Source organism: Acomys minous (assembly GCF_964271855.1).
Source record: "Acomys minous genome assembly, chromosome: 2".
Taxonomy (NCBI): Eukaryota; Metazoa; Chordata; class Mammalia; order Rodentia; family Muridae; genus Acomys; species Acomys minous.
Window position 1 is genome coordinate 114,726,770 of NC_140484.1, and position 15,636 is coordinate 114,742,405.

The window sequence follows — 15,636 nt, forward strand, 5'->3', positions numbered from 1 at the left end:
AATAAGTCAATATTACTGGTGAGATAGGAGCTATGATGTAAGGTCTGAACTATGTAGGTGCCTGCCCTTGATGCTCTGCCTCAGCACAGGGCCTCACACATAAAGGGCTTTAACTGAGCAAATGAGTGAAAAATTGAGTGTCGAAAGAGCGACCTCCACGGGAAGGTGAGGAAGGCACACGGATGGAGGGATTCTGGGGCAGCATGTGGGAGGGTGACTAGTTTTCCAGGTGGTGGAGTGTGCGTGTGGGTATTCCAGATGGAGAAGTGTGTCTAACTAGCCAGCTTGCTCCAGGGAGCCTGTCTTGCTTCCCTCACAGTAGGGTTACGGGCTGGCCGCCACACCCAGCTGCCATTGAAGGGAGTGCTTTGGATAGGAACTCCAGGCCCCACACTGGGGTAGCAAAGCCCCTCTACCCACTGAGCCATCTTCTCAGCCCCCAGAATTCATTTTAGAAACTTAGTTCTGGAAGCAATGCTGAGCACTCCGAAAAAGACAAGCCCTTTGTTGGAAAAGACAGAGGGGAGGAGAGCAGAAGGCTAATGACAGAACCCAGGGCAGAAGAGACCCTCAGCATAGACACAAATGGGAGGCATGAAAAAAACAGGGGTGGCTCCCAAGCATGAGGGCCTGACAGCCTGAAGCTAGGTAAAGGGTGAGGGGACCCAAAGGCTATCTGTGGCAGAAGTCAGGGTCACAGTGACATTTGCCAGTCCAGTCCAGTGGAGACAGAGGCCAAACTAAAACCACAGGCACCCAGAGGCCTTGTGCCTCCTGACAGTCTCTCCGCCTCCAGGTATGTGTCTGTGTTCACTGTCTTCTGTCTTTCTTGGAGGAAATACAAATTTAAAGACCGGAAGCTAGCCAAGTGTGGTCGTGCACTCCTCTAATCCTAGCACTTAGGAGGCAGAAGCAGGCCTATTTCTGTGAGTTGGAGGCTACCCTGTAAGACCTGTCTTCAAAAGAAGAAGGAAGAGGAGGAAGAGGAAGAGGAGGAGGAGAAAGAGGAAGAGGAGGAGGAGGAGGAGGAGGAGGAGGAGAAGAAGAAGAAGAAAAGAGATCATGAAGTTACAGGAATCCATTCCTTTGCCAGCATGTTAGTCAGTTTTTTCTTACTCTCCTTCTACTTCCTCTACAAAATCTGTTTTTTTTTTTTTTTTTTTGGTGACAGGATTTCTCTGTGTAGCCCTGGCTGTCCTGGACTTGCTTTGTAAACCAGGCTGGCCTCGAACTCACAGAGATCCACCTGCCTCTACCTCCCAAGTGCTGGGATTAAAGGCATGCGTCACCACACCAGGCTTCTACATACTCTTGATTGTTTGATTTTAACCTGTCTTTTAAAATCTTGATCTCATTGCACACCACTTGTGCAAACTTAACCTCATAATTTCAACCATCTGGACAGTTTTATCTGTAAATGGGGATTATCACATTGGCCCCAGGGAATTACGAGGGTTATATAAAGCTTAGAACCATGCTGGCTTTTAGAAAACGCTTTATAAGTGGCGGCTGCTATTCTACTTCCTTATGGTACCTTCTCAATCTTCTGCATTGCTGTCCTCCTGCTTCCTAAAAGCTCCATCCTTCCAGGTTCAAGGTGACCTGTTTCTCTCTAAGATTGGCCTTTTCTTTTTTGTTTTTGTTTTTGTTTTGGTTTTTTGAGACAGAGTTTCTCTGTGTAGCCTTGGCTGGTCTTGTAGACCAGGCTGGCCTCGAACTCACAAAGATCCACCTGCCTCTGCCTCCCAAGTGCTGGGATTAAAGGCGTGTGACTTCTGCTTTCTTGTACATATATTATTTTAACATATTATATTTAAAAAATTATACCTGCAAATCTCTTTATCCACAAAACTTGGTCTCTCTCCTACTGGCCAAACCTGCCTTTCTAATTGGGACAACATATTTGCTCTTTCACTCCCCTCTGTTTATTTGTTTGTTTGTTTTTGGCCCTGAAACTTACTATGTAGATCAGGCTAGCCTTGAACTTGCTTTGATTTTCCTGCCTCTGCTCTGCAAAATTACAGGGCCTCCTTTTCCTTTAAATATGCATGCTCCATTAATCTCAATAGCCCTGGATCAGCCTGACCTTTCTCTTTCTTGCAATTACCTTCGAACAAGCTTGGAATCATCTCTGAGCCTTCCTTTTCCCTTGCATCCCAACTTTAATTTGTGAGGGAGTCCTGATGATTTCATCTGTACTCACATGGCTATGTGTGTGTGTGTGTGTGTGTGTGTGTGTGTGTGTGTGTGTGTGTGTGTGTGTACATGTGTGAACATGCATGTGAGAGTGTGAGTGTGTACATGTGAGTACTTGCGTGTGTGCATGCGTATGTGTGTGTGTGAAGCATTCTCCACTATGTCACAGCCTAACATATCACTCTTAATTTCCTGTCCATTTTTACTCCCATTGTCTTACTCAACCCCTTGACACCTCACACCTAAACTGCCACGGTCCACCATCTCTTCTACCGGCTCCAGGCTGTCCACTCACCCACTTAACTGCCTCTAGGACGACCAAGCTAAAACACAGTAGCATTTCCAGGCCTGGCAACCGGATGTGTGGCTTCCGGAATGGTGGCTCTTACATGCTCCTTGAGCTCTCGCCCCAGGGAAACACCCACAGTGGGTGAAGACTGTTTAAAACTCAAAGCCACAGCCACTTAAAGCCTCTGCAAACTGTCCTAAGGGCATTCAGGAAATTTACAGACTTTGATACAAGAACATCTGCTAAATCCCAAGAAGAGCGGTGAGAGTCAGTGACCCAGAGCCACAAACCACTTCCTCCTTCCTGCTCCGATTCCGGCAGGGGAGAACAGGAACACTAGTGACCTCTTTCTCCAGCTCACTGCCCAGGTGGGCTTCTGCATGGTCCTGACAGGAGTAGGCTGCCCTCTGGTTCCATGTTGCCAAGGCTCTGATGCCAAGACATAGGCAGAGCGAGGCTCACTTCTTACCCTGGCACCACGAACAGGTGGAATTTCTATTTCAGCCATAGATTAGGTGGAACCTAAGCCACCCAGGCCCCAGATTGCTCAAAAGGCAGAGGCACTCCACTCTGGAAGAGGCAAACCAAAGGCTTGCCACCTTGTCCAACGCCCTGCCCGCTGAGCAGGGTTGTCACTGAGATGGGGGGGGGGGGGAGTGCCACTGTCCCTGCCCAAGTTCCCCGGGTTCTAGAGCAGCCTAGAGGTTTTGCTGAAGAGGAGCCATAAAACACTTAAACAGCCTGTGGCTTTCACCAAGTAATACATTTTGGGGACATTCAATCAAGGATGTTCCCAGAACTTATAAAGGTCAAGTTAGGAAGCCATTAAGAGGAGCTAGGCACCCCTTCATTAAAATAAGCTAAAGTGGGGGTGGGTGGGTGGGAACAGAGCTCAGAGGTACAGCACTTGCCTAGATAGGTGCGAGGCCCCGGGATCTATCCCTAGCGCCTCATACACAGAAGCTCAACTGTGGGTCAATTGCAAGTGCATCAGAAAGAATCATAGGATGCGTCAGTCAGCTCCCCTTCTCCTACCTCCTGTGCCTTGACACTGACCTGAGAGATTCTATCTCCAAAAGGGGGCCAAAGTTGACTGGACAAGACTGGAGCAATTTGTACACCAGTGTGTGATCAAAACCAACAGAAGAGTAAATCACAGTGAAGGCGAACAGCCTATACGATGACACTGGCTAGCAGTTTAATACAAAGATTGGGTAGAAAGGCAAACGGAGCCTTTTAATACCCGTGTGAGACAGGCACGATAGGGCAGGCCTATAGCCCCAGGACTCAGGGAGACCGAAGCAGGAGGAGACTGAGTTAGAAGGCAGCTGGGGCTTCCCAGAGCAAGTTCCAATCAACAAGAATATGCAATACGAAGTCAGGTGTGGTGGCGCACGCCTGTAATCCCAGCACTTGGGAGGCAGAGGCAGAGGCAGGTGGATCACTGTGAGTTCAAGGCCAGCCTGGTCTACAAAACAAGTCCAGGACAGGCAAGGCTACACAGAGAAACCCTGTCTTGGAAAACAAAACAAAACAAAACAAAAACCAAGAAAACAAAACAAAACAAAAAACCCGAGCAGAGTGATGCTCAAGAAAAAATGACTCGTCAGGTATGGTGGTGTACGCCTTTAATCCCAGCACTAAGGAGGCAGAGGCAGGTAGATCTCTGTAAGTTCGAAGCCAGCCTGGTCTACAAAGTGAGTCCAGGACAGCCAAGGCTATACAGAGAGACCCTGTCTCAAAAAAACAAAAACAAAAACAAAAGAAAAAAAAAAACCAAGAAAGTGTATTGAAAGCTGCAAGAGGGAAAACCCATATCCCATGATGTTCTGCCTTGCCACAAGCCTAAAGCAACTAGACCAAGAAGCTAGAGACTGAAAGCTTGAACCAAACTAAACTTTTCTTCAAGTTGATTTATTTCAGTATTTTGCCACAGCAATGGAAAGCTGACTTACACAGCTATGTATATGCAAGACCTCTTACAATTCAATGGTAAAAAATAGTGAAGTAAGCTGGGCGCAGTGGTGCACACTTGTAATCCCAGCAGCCAGGGAGGCAGAGGCAGGTGATCTCTATGATGTTGAGGCCAGCCTGGTCTACAAAGCGAGTCAAAGACAGCCACGGCTACACAGAGAAACCCTGTCTAGAAAAAACAAACAAAACAAAACAAAAACAAACAAAAGAGCAGTGAAGTAATGATACATACTATGATGTGGATGAACGTTTAAAACTTAAGTGAGAGATGGTCACAAGTGACATACAGTTATATTATTCCATTTATATGACATTCCCAGAATAGGTGAATCTGTGCATACAGAAAGATTCATAAGCGCAGGGTCAGGGAGTAAACATTCAGAATGAAGAATTATTACTGACAAGTAAAGGATGGTTATTTATTGTTGGTGTTCGATTGTAATATGACATCTATTGATTGATTGATGAATGGATTGATTTAGTGGAGATGGGGACAACTTGCAGGAGTCAGTTCTCCCCTTTCACCACGTGGGCCTTGGGGATTGAACTTACATTCTCAGGCTTGGCTGCAAGCGCCTTTACCTGCTGAGCTATTTCACCAGCCCTGCAAAGGGTTATTTTAAAATAACCCTGTGGTGCTGGTTGCTTACTATGTATACACTATACACCGCTAAATTGTATACATTAAGTAGGTGAATTATATGTATATGAGTCAATAAAGCTGTTAAAAAATAATCGTGAGAAGGGCTGGCAGTATGGCTCAGTAGAGTGTTTTTCCAGTCTGCACCAAGCCTGGATTCCATGTCCAGCACCATGTAAAAACAGGCAAGGCAGAGCCAGGCGCGGTGGCTCATGCCTGTAATCCCAGCACTCGAAAGCAGAGGCAGGCAGATCTCTGTGAGTTCGGCATCAGCCTGGTCTACAAATGGAGTCCAGGACAGCCAAGGCTACACAGAAAAACCCTGTCTCAAAAATACAAACAACAGGCATGGTGGAAGACGCTTGTGAGCCCAGCACTCAGGAAACAGAGGCAGGAGGATCAGAAGTTCAGGGCCACCCTTGGCTTTCTAGCGAATCTGAGGCCACCCTTGGCTACCTGAGACTGTGTCTCAAAACAAAGGACAACAAAACAACAACAACAAAAATCATGACAACAACAGTGGTTTATCACTCACAGGCCACCTACTCTACGGCAGGCACTATCTGCATTGTTTCATTGCCCAGTACTGTGACATGGATCCTGTGTTGAGTTACGGATGAAGAAACTGGGACTCACGTGACCAACAGATACCACAACTTAGAGCTGAATTCAGACAGCTCCTTTGCTTCTTAAGCACACACCCATCGACTGTCCTTTGTATACTAGAAGATAAACCTAATTCCTTTTGGCTTTATTTAATAAGCATATTGACCATCTCTCACAAGGTACGCCTTGTGTTTCTTATGGTGGAGAGGATGCTTGAAAGACTCTCTTAAATTAATATATCACACAACTTGTCCTCATGCATTTTTCTAAGTGTACAAACTAACAAACAAACAAACAAACAAAAAGTCACTGATATCGAGACTATTTACCTCATGAGCAACCATCTCCACCAACCAGCTACAGAATTGGTTCCTTACCCAAGACTGGAACTGGGAAACCATTAGAACTAGTTCCTCACTAGCTCATCTGAAGTCCTATAGTGCTTTCTGTCTCTGAATCTGATGCAGCTTGATGCCTCAGAGAAGTGAAATGTTATTGTGTTTATTACTTTATTCTTTTTTTTTTTTTTAGACAAGGTTTCTCTGTGTAGTCTTGGCTGTCCTGGACTCACTTTGTAGACCAGACTAGCCCCAAACTCACAGAGATCCGCCTGCCTCTGCTGCCTCCCAAGTGTTGGATTACAGGTGTATGCTACCATGCCCAGCATTGCTTTATTCTTATAGGTGTAATGTCCTCAAGGATTACTCATCTTGTAGCATCAATTTCACTTTTCTTGCCCACTCCTCCATCCAAAGACATTCAGTTTGTTTCTTCGTTTCAGCACTTGTGAGCTATGAACATTGGTGAAAATACTGATGTGAATCAAGCTTAACTTTTTTTTTCCCCTTTCTTTTTTTTTTTTTTTATTTTTTCTTTTGGTTTTTCAAGACAGGGTTTCTCTCTGTAGCCTTGTACAAGTCCTGGACTTGATTTGTACACCAGGCTAGCCCCAAACCCACATCGATCCACCTGCCTCTGCCTCCCTGAGTACTGGGATCAAAGGTGTGCACCCCCATGCCCGGCTCAAGCTTAACTCTTCAGGTAGCGTGTTTGCATTGAGGATGACACAACAGATGAGCGTAGGGTAGTACATGGAAGAATATCTCAAATTTCAATAGTTAGGGTATGGTTTTGATGAAATCAGAATAATTGTAACCTGCCCATCAAGTCTGCAGTGTCTCAGGTAATGCTTCTGCCCACAGGGTACCTCAGCCAAGGCATTAGCAACATGTGTGGCCGGGTGATTTCTTGTGGTCAGGTGCTGTTCTGGGAACTGTAAGGTGGTTCAGCCACATCTCTGGTCCCTATCCACAGAACGCCAGCAACATCCTGCTAGATATGACAACCAAAAGTGCCTTTGGGAGCAAAGCAGTTAAGAACTGCTGACGAGGCTGGAACTATAACTCAGTGACGCGTTGTTTGCCTATGATGTGAGAGATCCCAGATTCAACCCACGGCATCACCAAACCAAAACCCAGAACACTGATTTAGGATGAGTCTGAAGACGCCAATCCAGTTGAAAAGAAAAGGCATGCTGGTATGTTCTTGTTATCCTGTCACTTGAGAGTTAAAGGCAGGAGGGCCAGGAGTTCAAGACCAGCCTCTGCTACTTAGCAAGTTTGAGACCCCATTTCAAAACAAAACACAAAATTAAAAAGCAAAGGCAAAATCCAGGAATGGTGAGTGCAGGCCTATTATATTCCCACCACTCAGGTCACTGGAGGAGGAGGGTCAGGAGTTCAAGGCCAGACTCTACCACCTAAAAAGACCGTGTCTCGAAAAAAAGATGTTTTAAGTGAATAGATTTAATGCAATTCTGAGCTACAGAAGGGGGAACACAGAGATAGGGACAGAAGCCTAAGGGAGGCCTGCAGATGACTGGAGATGGGGGAACGCATGCCGGCCAGGGTGCTAGGCAAAGCTATGACCTCAGGGGAAGGCATTCACGGGCCTCTCACACTGCTCCCCTCTCCTGCCAGTGTCAACCCTGGGCAAGCTGTCTTGAGTTCTCCAGCCCAGAGGCCTCTGTAGCTGCTGCCTTCAACACGGGGAATACCACTTACTGCCCATCCAAATCCCCCCCCACCCCCCACCCCCGCCCCTGCACGGGAGGTGGGGGGGGGGTTGTCAGGGCTCTAATCACCAGTTCAAATCTCCATGAACCCAAATCAGAAGAAACTGCTCCCTCTTCTGAATAAAAGATTTTCGGGACAGACTGCATTCTGCTGCTTACAGCTTGGTCTCCTGAGATGTCTCTAGGATTTCCCCTTTGGCCTATATCCTATACCCCCACCTACATGGCAACAGCACTTTGCCCTTCCAGTTCGGTTCACCTCTCTAGCACTGAAAGTATATCTCTCAGTAAAACTGTTTACTGTCTGGTTAATAAAAAACATGATAAAACAGTGTATGGGTCTCTAAAGGGATTTAAAATAGCTGGATCGCTGTTTTAAAGTTTGGTAGGAAAGGATTTGTATGCATTTATTTAATGCACATGGTTTAGTGACTTCTTTGGAATTAATAGTGGGAAGCAGTCGATTTTTATTGCTGTAATTAAGGATGATGTCAAGAAGAAAAATGTTTGGTGACTGAGACATCACCTACCTGTCTGATACTTTAATGTATCCGATAGTAAGCCTGGAACATGTGTGTGTGTGTACTGGGTCTTTCGGGGTTTTTGTTTTGTTTTGTTTTGTTTTTTTTAAAATATAATTTATTAAACTTTATTTTACCTGCATTGGTGTCAGATTCCTTGGAACTGGAATTACAGACAGTTATGAGCTGCCATGTGGGTGCTGGGAATTGAGCCCGTGTCTTTTGGAAGAGCAGATAATGCTCTTAACTCCTGAGCTATCTCTCCAGCTCCGTTTTTTGGTTTTCGAGACGGGGTTTCTATTTGTCATCCTGGCTGTCCTGGACTCACTTTGTAGACCAGGGTGGCCTCCAACTCACAGAGATCTGCCTGCCTCTGCCTCCTGACTGCTGGGATTAAAGGCGTGTACCACCATGCCTGGCCTCAGTACTAGGTCTTATGTGTAAGTATTACTGTAGTATTTATCATCCAAATTGAGTCACTTCAATCAAGGTCACTAGTAATTACATTTCATTCCTCCCAAACTATCTATAATTAAGATTTTTATCTTTATCATTTTTAGAAAAATCAAATTTTCTTTTAAAGATTTAATGTATTAGGGTCTGTGTGTGTTTGTGTGTTGCAGGAATAATGTGTAGAAATCAGAAGACAACCTCAGGGCATCAGTTCTTTCCTCCACCCTGATATGGGATCAAACTCAAGTCACCAGGCTCACACGGTGAGTGCTTCACCCACTGTGCCATGTCCTTGCCAGGCCCTCACTCCAAAATCTTATTATAGACCACTTTACATGGGACCAAGGAAACAGCACAAGCCAAAGAGGAGGTTATTTTTCCCATCACCACCGTTTTAAGCGGCCAGCTGGAAGCTTTTCTAATAACAAAGGAACCAAGTCCTTGAATTTCCCCCTCGATTGATTGATTCATCAGCCTATCACACACTGGGCCTTAGAACTTGTAACCAAGGTAGTCACCACAATCAGCCAGAAGCTGGACAGGAGGCACAGTGCATTCTGGACCTAAGCCACTCATAAATAGCTGCTGGGTGTGACAATAAAACGACAGCACTGCATTCCTCAGTCTGACTCACGTCAAGCTGTCAGGGAACCCAGACTCAACGTCCAGACTGCAGCATCTAGTATCACTCTCCCAGCCTCACCCCCTCCCAACGCCCTCACGGTGATTAAGCTGATGAGCTCTAATCCCCTGAACCTTAAACACAATCCTCTGACCAAGTCTTCAGATAATCCACAGCAAAAGATGGTGGGCGTGGCCGTGCTCTTTCGCAGTCCCAGCACTTGGAAGGCTCAAGGGGAGGGCCACACTTCGGAGGCCACTCGGAGGTTAGAAAGCCTTGTTTTTGTTTGTTTTTTGACACAGGGCTTCTCGGTGTAGCTTTGGCTGTCCTGGACTGGCTTTGTAGACCATGCTGGCCTCGAACTCACAGAGATCCGCCTGCCTCTGCCTCCCAAGGGCTGGGAGTAAAGGAAGCTTTGCTTGTAAAAACCGGAATAGAAAAGTAACACACACGTGTGTGTGTGTGTGTGTGTGTGTGCGCTAAATACTTGTCCACTAGGGAGAAAACCTTGAAAATGAGTTGGACTTTAGAGAAAAGGTTCTTCAATGGCTCCTGTCGTAACTATGACGAGGTTTAGTTAAGAGCCTGGGTGTTTGCCAGGTGCTGCTTGGAACGCTGTCCATAACACACTCATCTGCTTAGTCGTAGGGCCCGAGGAGGGAAGCGCATCACAGCTGGCTGCATTTAATAAAGGATTGCACAGAAAGGTGCTGCTGCGCTGTGCTTGCCCAGGGCCACAAAGCTAAGGGGGATGGCACCCTGCAGGGTTCAAGCACCAACAGCAGAGACTCCAAAGCCAGTTGCTCTCCATCATTTCCCCAAGGACAGAGAATAACTGACAAGGTCGAGAAACTGCTGCGCTTGCCCGATGACCGTGAGCAGTGTGAACTGCTTACAGCTCTGCCATCTTCCATGTCACCTTGCGGACTCAAGTGAAATCCTGTTGAGAGGCTCTCGCTGAGTTAAACCCAGTTCCCCATCACTGAAGTCCTGGAGTTTCAGGCCACACCCACTGTGAACACCATCTCACTGTCTCTCCACCTCCTGAGTGCTGGGATCACAAGCGTGCAAGCATCACTATGGCAGGCCTAGGCTGTGCTGAGGGTGGAACTCAGCATACTAGGTGAGAGCTATCAGCTGAGCTACATTGCCAGCTCTCTTCTGCGTTCTACGATCTGCTTTACACACACACTCTGGCACCTGAGTATCTCCGGCCGAGGCTCACTAAGTCCTCAATCCTTGGAGGTTTGTTAAACTGGAAAGCAAAAATGAGGCCATTCCCTGGTCCCCACCCACCCCCCACCCCCCCGTAAATGACCTCCCATAGTGATACTTTGTAAAACGAAATCATATGTTAGAAATAAATTGCAAGAGCACTGGAAGAGGGGAGGACATAGAAAATGAAAATAAATAAGAGAGCCGGGCGTGGTGGTGCACGCCTTTAATCCCAGCACTCGGGAGGCAGAAGCAGGCGGATCGCTGTGAGTTCGAGGTCAGCCTGGTCTACGAAAGTGAGTCCAGGACAGCCTAGGATACATAGAGAAACCCTGTCTCGAAAAAAAAAAAAGAAAATAAATAAGAGAACAGTGCTGTCAGCTTACAACAGATGCTTCTTTAAATCACCCAGCCCCATGAGAGAGACACCTGTCCTGTCAGTGTCCCCCCTGCCCAGGCTTAGTCTGCGAGCTTCCTCAGCTTCAGTGACTCACTGTTTGAGAATGCGTAAGCTGGACAGATGTCCTTTGCTAGTACTCCTGGCTGCCGAACCTAGGTTCCGCCACAGGAAGGAAAGTCCACTTTTACCACAGTGAACCATCGGCAAGTCACTGCAAACAGCCACTTTCATGGCTGGGATTCAAATTAAGGAACTCATCTGGGATCTTAGGAGCCACTGCAGCCATTCCAAGGCCCCAAGATGATGGCTCAGCAAACACGGGGCAGGAGGGGGCCCTCCTCAGGCAGAGCCAGCTTCCTCAGCACGTGTGCAGCCCTGTGTATAGCCACCAACCAGCTCTATTTAAAGGGAAGAACGAGAAAACTGCGGCTCAGAACCAAGTGTGTGCACCCACACACACGCCTGCACCCACAATCATGAATACAACACTCTCGACTGGCAGCAACTCTATTTATAAATTCACCATTTAAAAAAAAAAAAAAGAACTTCTCTTTAATTGACAGCTGTGCATACATATGACACACCTACCACATGCCACTTTGGTACCTGTGTTATTAGTGAGGTGGCCACCTCAAGCCGGTTAACATCCTTATCTGGTGACAAATCCAAAGGCCTCTCAACGTCTAAACTGTTTCAGCGGAAGATGACTTGGGACTGTGAGGGATGCTGTTCCTTAGTTTAAAAAAAAGAAAAAAAATCCTTTGCTACCAAAGCCTGGGCTTCTCTTTGTCAAGAGGGAACAGAATATAGAGGAATAAATGAACCTTTAAATGAAGCTTTACTGAGGCATCATGAAAACACAAGAGCAATGGACTCTCTCCTTCTTTCTGTTGGCCCACGGTTATGAGTGCATTCAGAGGTCTGAGGAGCAATGCAGGTCCCAGAGTCCATCCCTGCCCACACTCTGGCTTGCCCCATACCTTCAGAATGAGAAATGGGCATTAGGACAGTCTGAAAGATACTGTACAGAGTGAGTGACTCCTGGCTCAGCACTGAGCAGCTTTCAAGGACGCTATTTACTCACACTGCCTTTTTTTTTTTTTTTTTTTTTTAATGACAAGGCCTCTATATAACTCAGCCTGCCTTTGGACTTAGAGCAATCCTCCTGTCTCAGCCTTTGGCTGGAATAACAGGTATGAGCCACCAGCTTGTTCCCATGCCTTGAGTTGGCTCCTAGTGTCCTTGTCACAATTGGGGAAACTGTAGCATTGCTTCAAAGACAAATTCCTTCCTCCCTCCGGCTGTGCGGTGGTGGTTCTGCTTCATCTCATGCAGCCCCTCCGTGCCTTGGCAGCGTGTCCCCGGCTGCTCCAGACCAAGTTGCCTTTCAAGCCATCGGTGTTCTATTCTTGGCCAAGCACGTGCCATTGCAGGCGCAGCCTCGGGCTGCGTGGACGTAGGGGCATGGATGGGAAAGGTTTGAGTGGTGAACAGCGAGCCTTGATGAATGCCTGAGGAATGCCAGGCACATGGCTTCCTGCTCAGCTCCGCATCAGCTAACCAGCGAGAACGCTGAAAGGCTAAATGGCATGGCCAAGGCCGCCCGGCTGACTTCAAAGGTTACGTTCTTTCAAGAGGCCTCCAACCCACAGGGGTTGGTTAAAGGCTGAAAGAACAGAGGGACAGTAACAGGTCCATAAAACCCCGCATGTTCCCACCCACTTCCCTAGCTGAAAGAGGTCAGAGGCCGCAGCCTCCACCTCTTTGTTGCTTTCTGGCTTGGTGACTCACCACCTCAGCTCTTCAAAGTTAGGACTCCTGTGTCCTGAGCTACAGGTCCGTCCTCCTGGGCACACCAGAACTGAGAACCCCACAACTGAACTATCTCTTTCCTCCATTCATCTCCATGGGACTCCAGACCTTTTCTCCCCAGAACTCAGAAAGCCATCACAATAGAGCCCTTTCCTATCATCACCCGGTATCAACCATCAAACACAACCCACCCTGTAGCCGGCTCCCCTTACCCCGCCCCTCGGGGCGGGTCTTACACAATAGCGTCTTGGCCCACTGGCCAAAGACGTCAAAAGTAACCAATTGTGTGAGAACTGTTTGCTAAGACTCTCCGCCTCAAGCCTGAGGAGCAGCCCCACTGGCCAATGAGCTGCCAACCAGACGCGATGAGCGCGATGAGCAAATAGAATGGCGCCTGGGCTATCCAATGAGCATTGGGGTACCCTGGCTTGGGGGCGTAGCAGAGGCGGTCGTCAGGGGCGTGGCGGCAGTTGCCTGGGCGGGGCCGGTAGCGGCGGGAGCTGCGCTGGCCAGGGGTTCCGGCTGTATTTCTGTGAGCGCAGCCGGCAGCCGCGGAGCTGCGGGAACCGGACTCCGGACGAGCTGGACCGCAGGAGTCAACCAGCGCAGGTAAAAACTCGACTGGGCGAGCTCTACCAAGCCCGGATCGCGCCCTAGAGGCGTCGGGCCAAAGACCCGAGTCTCGCGGTCCCCAGCGTGGCTTGGCCCATCGCGCCGCAGCCTGTGTGCTCCGGATCCGTCGGGACTGTTGCGGGGGCAGTGTCACCTGGCACTACGGGGGTCCGGAGGGCCAGCTTGGCTAATAGTGGGGAGCTCAAACCACTGGTGGGATACGCCTTCCTAAAGGTCCTTTGTCCTCTCCTGTTTAAAGAACCGAGGTTGGGGACAAGGCCGACGGAGGCCTCCTGGTTGTCGTCCCCTGTTCCCCATGGATGCTTTACTCTTTGGCCTGGGGAGGTGTCTGCCAGGCCAGACTCGGGGAAGAGGATGCAGGATGCTGGAAATCTGAAAAGGCCCGACTGCAAGCCCTGGATATTCGATGGGCCTCTGCATTTTGGGATCCCGGGGCTCACCTAGGACCGATGGGTCCAAGTTCTAGGGAAGCAATTTTTGACCTACTTGGAGGCACACTTTATTGAGCTTGTGGGGCAACTGTTCTAGGTGCTTCGTGGGCTTTCCCCACAGCAAGATCTGTCCAGCAGTGCCCTGGGCTGCCTGCCAGACCGGGCAGCCAGAGCATCGACCTTGGAAGTGCCTAGGCAGAAGCCAGATGACAGCCACCTGTCTGGGATGCTTAGGAAGAGGAAGGATGTATGATCTATCTGTAAGGCCCTTCTCCACCCACCAGTGCACTCTGGGCAACATTTACTGACTAGATTGAGGGGGATACTTATCCCAAGGAGGTATTGAATTCACCCAGAATGATTTTGGGGTTTTAGCTCTCACGTGCATATGTGCATACCTGCATGGAAACGGAATAGATTATACCAAAAGATGAGTTAATCAAGTGGCTCATTTAAGTGCTTAGTTGGGGGTTACTCTTTCTGTCCAGTTCCTCTGTTTTGGTGCGTCCACTTTGTCAAGTTTTTGTTGTTGTTGTTTTGTTGTTGTTTTCTCGAGACAGGGTCTCTCTGTGGTAGCCTGGGCTGTCCTAGACTCGCTTTGTAGACCAGGCTGGCCTCAAACTCAGAGAGATCCTTCTGCCTCTGCCTCCCGGGTGCAGGGATTACAGGCGTGGGCTACCACTCCTGGCTCAGCTTGTCAAGTTTTACCTGGCCGAGAGGCAGGTTCCAAGAACAGGCTCGGGAGAGATTGCAGGGTTGGCAAAGTCAACATGATCTGTGCCCAGAGCTTTTCAAGGGCCATTGGGTTACAACCACATTAAGCAGAGTGCATTTCCCCCTCTTCCCTGCCTCCCTTCATCTGCCTGACTAGAAAGGACATAATCTTCTGAAGGTCAGGAAGCAGATGAAAAAATAATTTTAAACCGCCTTGCCCGTGTGAGGATAAATGAAGCTTCGGGTAGCCAGCCAGAAAGCCGGCCAGTCCATGCTGCTAATGATCAGTGTGAACTTAAGGATATTTTGGAGCTAAAATGCTGAAACTCGTCTGATTCATGCCCCTTGCTGTTTGGATGGAGAAACTTAAGGCCTAGGATGGTCTAGGGGAGCCCAGAGAGGCTAGAAGCACAGACCTTGGCATCTAAGTGCCTGGGTTTGAATCTTAGTCCTGCTTCTTCCTAGCTGCGTAACTTGAGGCAAGCTATCCAATCTCACTGTGCCAGCTCAGTGCCAGTAAGGCAAGGGGTGATGCTGGGACCTTGGTTAAAAGATTGGAGAAATATGCACTATTGGGACCATTAGAAAAGCATGCCCGGCACGTGAGAACCATAGCAGATTTGCTAAATAGCACGTTGTTGCCTTTTTTTTTTCACCCTTAAACATAGTCTCTATTTTAACGTGTGTTTCTTAGTCACCTCACATTTTATTCCCCACCCACCCACCCACCCTCGTTTTCCTTGTATTGAATAATTGATAATGTGGTTCCTCTGTTAGTCCCCACCTTGTAATCACACTCTTCTGAGACACTGGTGTTTCTTTCGCCTTTAGAGGGAATAAACTCGAATCTCTCAGAGTGGTAGACTAAGAGTCCCAGGGAATCCCAGTCTACATGGTGTCCTTCCAAACTCCCTCCACAGTTGTCACTGTGATTCAGCTTGATTATAAATGGATGAACATTTTTAGATTAAGATTTCATGAGTCGCTGAATTAAGTGTTTCTCGGAAGGTCAGGGGTCATGTGTCGAGCGCATTTAAGCAAGTTCCTTAGTCTTTT

General features: G+C 48.0%; 1 protein-coding gene across 1 annotated transcript in view; it reads left to right on the forward strand.

Moving 5' to 3' along the window:
- Positions 1 to 13,270: 13,270 nt before the first annotated feature.
- ABHD2 (abhydrolase domain containing 2, acylglycerol lipase) overlaps positions 13,271 to 15,636 on the forward strand; it is a 96,061-nt gene continuing 93,695 nt past the window's right edge. The window contains exon 1 of the mRNA XM_084773607.1: positions 13,271 to 13,411. The gene's annotated coding sequence lies outside the window, so the exon portion shown is untranslated. The remainder of the gene's footprint in view (positions 13,412 to 15,636) is intronic.